Below are 5,429 nucleotides of genomic sequence, written 5' to 3'. Positions count from 1 at the left end.
TTACTGAGTGCCTCCTGCGTGTCAGACATTCTGCCGGCTGCCTGGACTGCAGCAGGGAAGACAACGTGGCGCTAGTACCCGCAGAGCTCTTTGCTTAGTGTGGGACACAGATGTTGACTGTTACAAATGAGGGCTTCAGTGCAAGAGAAGAACCTAGAACTGGCAGTAACCCATTCTGAGTGTTCACTGTGGCCTTCCAGGAGTATCTTTAAAGTCAGAGCTAAAGAGTAAGAAAAGTTAGTAAGCTAGTTGAAGGGAGTTAAGTAAGTGAGTGGAGTTGGGTGGGGTGGAGTTGGAAAGGGTTAGGGCAGAGGGAACAGTAAATGCAAGAGCCTTGGGGCTGAGGAGACCATTGTATGTTTTCTTAAATGAAGACTTCCATTATGCCAAGAGTATGGAGCACATAAAAGCTTGTAATGATGAGCTGAAACCAAAGAGATGAGATGCAGGAGAACTGTATTTAACATTTTACATTTCTATTTTCAAAAACACACATAATTGTAGAATGATGTGAGATTTGGATTGGCAGGAGGGAGTTTCATTTGGCTACTAGTGCTAATGAAAGCAAGGAAGTAAACAGATACGCTGTTCAATAAACAAAACAAATAACACCAACATGTTCAACTGCATTGGTAGAGACTTAGTGTCCAGATACAGGAAACATACTCTTCTACCGTGATTCTGTGTTTATCATTCCGGAGATGGTGCATTAAATGAAGCTGTAGGTGCTCCACTGAGAGAAATGATTGAAAACCGTTATTCACTCAGTAGATTTGGAGGGTCTATGTGAGGAAGAAGTTAAAGAAGCTGTGAAGGCTCAGTGTGCGGGAGAACAGATCAAGCAGAGACATCATTGCATCTTAAAATATCTGAAGAATTGTCAAGCAGAAGAAGCAGCTGATGTATTTCGTGGTTTTTAACAATAGCTTTCTAAGTAAAGGAACTCTCTCCCCAAAATGAGCCACAACAAGAAAAGTAAGAATAAAACACAGAAGTATAGAAAGGAATATTGAAAACAGAAGAAAAAAAAAAAAAGCAGAGTTCTTTTGCTGTTTTGAATTTACCTCTGGGACACAAGAAAAGATTTATTTGGGCTTTAACTGCCCCTGAACTATACCTCTCTATTGACCAAGTTAACCAGACTCCATTAAGGGAATCCACTGGACAGCTTGGTGAGAAATCTCCAAAGAGTTAAAGGAAAAAAGTTTTAAAGGAAGAAATCATTACTCTCAAGTAAACATGTGTTAAAAATTGTATTTAGCTTATAATAAGGAAATCAGGTTGATGTTATTGTTACAACGGCTTCAAAGGAGAATTCAAAAATAGATAAATTTATATTGAAATGAATGTGCAAATGGAGATAGAACTGTTTTTTTCCTCAGTTGGGGAAGGGTTATCTCTCCACTCTAGAAAATTTATTTGTATCTAGAGACGATAATTATTTTGTATTGCTATCAGTGATCTACAATTTACAGATTATAAACTCCCATAGATTCAGATTACATGAAATGGTGAGCTATAAGTAGGTACAGTTTTACATGCAAGCACAGAGTTTTCCCTATATATTGCTGGGAAATCTGGGAAATTTCTAATAAGCATCTTTGACTCAAGGACTCTCCATAAGCCTGGCTGAAACTTTCTCAGAACTGAGACCATCCAGCCAATCCTTCTTCCTTTCTTTCCTCCTTCTTAGAGGTCAGCTCTCTAGTGAGGTCTTAAGACTTTCCTAGCCCTCTTGGGCTCCCTGCTTCTTATTTTTCACTAGTATTTTGCTAATAAATATCTTGCACATATGATCCCATTTTAACATCTGCTTCTCAGAAGGCCTTGGTGACAAAATAACATTTCCAAAATATTTACTCTACATATCATTTATTAAGAGGATTTAAATTATTTAACAAATGGGCATCTATGTCTTTACAGTGTGCCTTCTAAACAGAAAGACATTGTGTTTTTTAATTGTAATGTTCTAATAGCCAAAGGGAAAAAAATCCCTGAAATTTAATCACTGAAATGTGTTCAGATATTTTACCAGCTTTTGACCTTCAGTTATTTAAACTGTTTATATGTGTCATATGAGTACCAAGAATATTTTATGACTTTGCTTTATTACTGATTTTCTGCTCACAGATATGAAATATAATTTTATATTATGTGATATATATTTTCTCCATGGTATTGATTATTATGACTTTTTGCCACTATAATTGTCATTATTTTCCTTTTTTCTCTTTTCTCTCCATTTCCTATTGATTGTTATTTCTTGTTTTACACCAAAACCAGAAACCTGGGCAAATTCCAAATAATTGACAAAAGAAAAAGTTATTAAAGTTATTTTTGCATATAAAACTGCTTGGTTTATTTGCTGATTTATTACTCATTTATCTTAAAGGAAAATAGCATAGTATGGTATAAATAACACAAATTAAAAAGAAGGCATTAGACCTGGGTTCATAACCTTCAGAAAGTCAATCATTTACTCCCATAAGGTATATGACTATACACATACAAGATAATGGGACGTGGTTTACTAAGTATTGAATCAAAATGAAACAGTAAATAATATAATTTCCTTTATGAGATTGCACTAAAGAGAAATTATGGAATGTTAGAAGAAAAAAGGAAATTAAAAGGCATAGAGACATGGATTTTAAATTAAACTCTGCCACTACATTGGTTGAGCTACATGCAGCAAGTCAACTTTTTCAAAGCTCTGTGTGTGTGTGTGTATGTGTGTGTTTAAATTTACATAAGCAGTAGAAAAAGGGAGAGATCCACATAAGTCGAATGTACTACAAAGTGGTAATACTGTAGGAGTTTAAGTTGCTCTACTGATGAAAAGATTACAAAATAATCAATTATCTTTCTTGTGCAATCCTCCTTCACATTAAGGATGAATATAGTAAATCAGTGACAATTTGAATTATTGCTTGCATAGCATCCTCTAGTCAGGTATGCATTAAATTCTTATATTCTTTGGGTCAAACTTAATTGCTGAAAATTTCTTATTGTGAATTGTTTTATTTTTTCAAGTTCTTCACAATATTTCATACTTCTTGCCATCTGACAAATACACAGAAGACAGTTACATCAACAGAAATTCATACCATTCTAAAAGATTTTGAATTGCTGAGTCCTCAAGGCAAAGCCTAATTATTTTGCAAATGTGAAGACAAAAGGAAAAGTTAGCATCTTTAATAGAGATATAAATTTGACAATGGTAGAGGAATCCTTTCCCACATTTCTGCAGCATTTAAGTGGTAATTATGTAGTTTTGCCTTTAACAAAAATTGGCCTTTTTAATGCTTTAAGAGACTTGACCTATAAACTAACTGACTGTCTTTAATATACAACAGAAAATACGCCCCACAGAACAATTGCTAACTTCCTGTAAAATTAATTACCTGTTTAACCATTTTGAAACTTCAGAACTTCAGTTTAAAACCCTTGGGCTAATTTCTGTAAGAGAATGATATGAACAGATGTGTGATTAAAAATGATTTTTAAAGTAGCCATGGCAAAAAATAATTGTCTTTTTGTTTCCCAAACCAATCTTTTATTGGAATAGCATTTTACTGTTTACAAGCACTTTTCAAAGTACTTGCATATATCACATCATTTATGACAAGCAGTAGAGAATAAAACAATGGGGTCCATCACCTGTCTTGACAATTGGAACATTGCTATTTGCTCTATGATTGAAAAAAATGGTACTGATAATTCATATTTAAAAGGTTGACAGTTATTTGACAAGAAAATTAGCAGCCTGTATTTTGTGGTAACATAGATCTGGAAAAACCATCTCATCATCCAAACTGAAGGAATAATGCATTGTCAAATTTCCTTAAAATGGGAGTGGAAGAGCTCATGAGATAGTTCACATCCTGGATTCCCTTTCCTTTGGAGACTTGAATGTTTATGAGAGAAAAAAAAAAAAGTTACTGCCATAAGATAGTTTCCTTTTTTTTTTTTCATTTTGTCCACTTGTTTTTTTATTCATTTTCTTTTTCTTTTTTTTTTAACTTTTTTTTAATTGATTTATAATCATTTTACAATGTTGTGGTGGTGTGTCAAATTCCAGTGTAGAACACAATTCTTCAGTTATACATGAACATATATATATTCATTGTCACATTTTTTTCTCTGTGAGCTACCATAAGATCTTGTGTATATTTTCCTGTGCTATACAGTATAATCTTATTTACCTATTCTACAATTTTGAAATCCCATCTATCCCTTCCCACCCTCCACCCTCTTGGCAACCGCAAGTTTGTATTCTATGTCTATGAGTCTATTTCTGTTTTGTATTTATGCTTTTTTTTTTTTTTTAAGATTCCACATATGAGTGATCTCATATGGCATTTTTCTTTCTCTTTCTGGCTTACTTCACTTAGAATGACATTCTCCAGGAGCATCCATGTTGCTGTAAATGGTGTTATGTTGTTGGTTTTTATGGCTGAGTAGTATTCTACTATATAAATAGACCACATCTTCTTTATCCAGTCATCTGTTGATGGACATTTAGGCTGTTTCCATGACTTGCCTATTGTAAATAGTGCTGCTATGAACATTGGGGTGCAGGTGTCATTCTGAAATAGGGTACCTTATGGATATATGCCCAGAAGCAGGATTCCTGGGTCAGATGGTAAGTCTATTCCTAGTCTTTTGAGGAATCTCCATACTGTTTTCCACAGTGGCTGCACCAAACTGCACTCCCACCAGCAGTGTAGGAGGGTTCCCTTTTCTCCACAGCTTCTCCAGCATTTGTCATTTGTGGATTTTTAAATGATGGCCATTCTGACTGGTGTGAGGTGATACCTCACTGTAGCTTTGATTTGCATTTCTCTGATAATTAGTGATATTGAGCATTTTTTCATGTGCCTATTGATCATTTGTATGTCTTCCTTGGAGAATTACTCATTTAGGTCTTTTGCCCATTTTTGGATTGCGTTGTTTGCTTGTTTCTTATTAAGTCGTATGAGCTGCTTATATATTCTGGAGATCAAGCCTTTGTCGGTTTCACTTGCAAAAATTTCCTCCCATTCCATAGGTTGTCTTTTTGTTTTACTTATGGTTTTCTTTGCTGTGCAGAAGCTTGTAAGTTTCATTAGATCCCATTTGTTTATTCTTGCTTTTATTTCTATTGCTTGAGTAGACTGTTCTAGGAGAACATTTTTGAGATGCATGTCAGATAGTGTTTTGCCTATATTTTCTTCTAGGAGGTTTATTGTATCTTGTCTTATGTTCAAGTCTTTGATCCATTTTGAGTTGATTTTTGTGTATGGTGTAAGGGAGTGTTCTAACTTCGTTGTTTTACATGCTGCTGTCCAGTTTCCCAACACCATTTGCTGAAGAGACTGTCTTTATTCCCTTGTACATTCTTGCTTCCTTTGTCCAAGATTAGTTGACCAAAAGTTTGTGGGTTCATT

This window comes from Camelus dromedarius, chromosome 7 (genome assembly GCF_036321535.1).
Source record: "Camelus dromedarius isolate mCamDro1 chromosome 7, mCamDro1.pat, whole genome shotgun sequence".
Lineage (NCBI taxonomy): Eukaryota > Metazoa > Chordata > Mammalia > Artiodactyla > Camelidae > Camelus > Camelus dromedarius.
The sequence above is the reverse complement of the archived record's forward strand: the minus strand, read 5'-3'. Positions refer to the sequence as shown.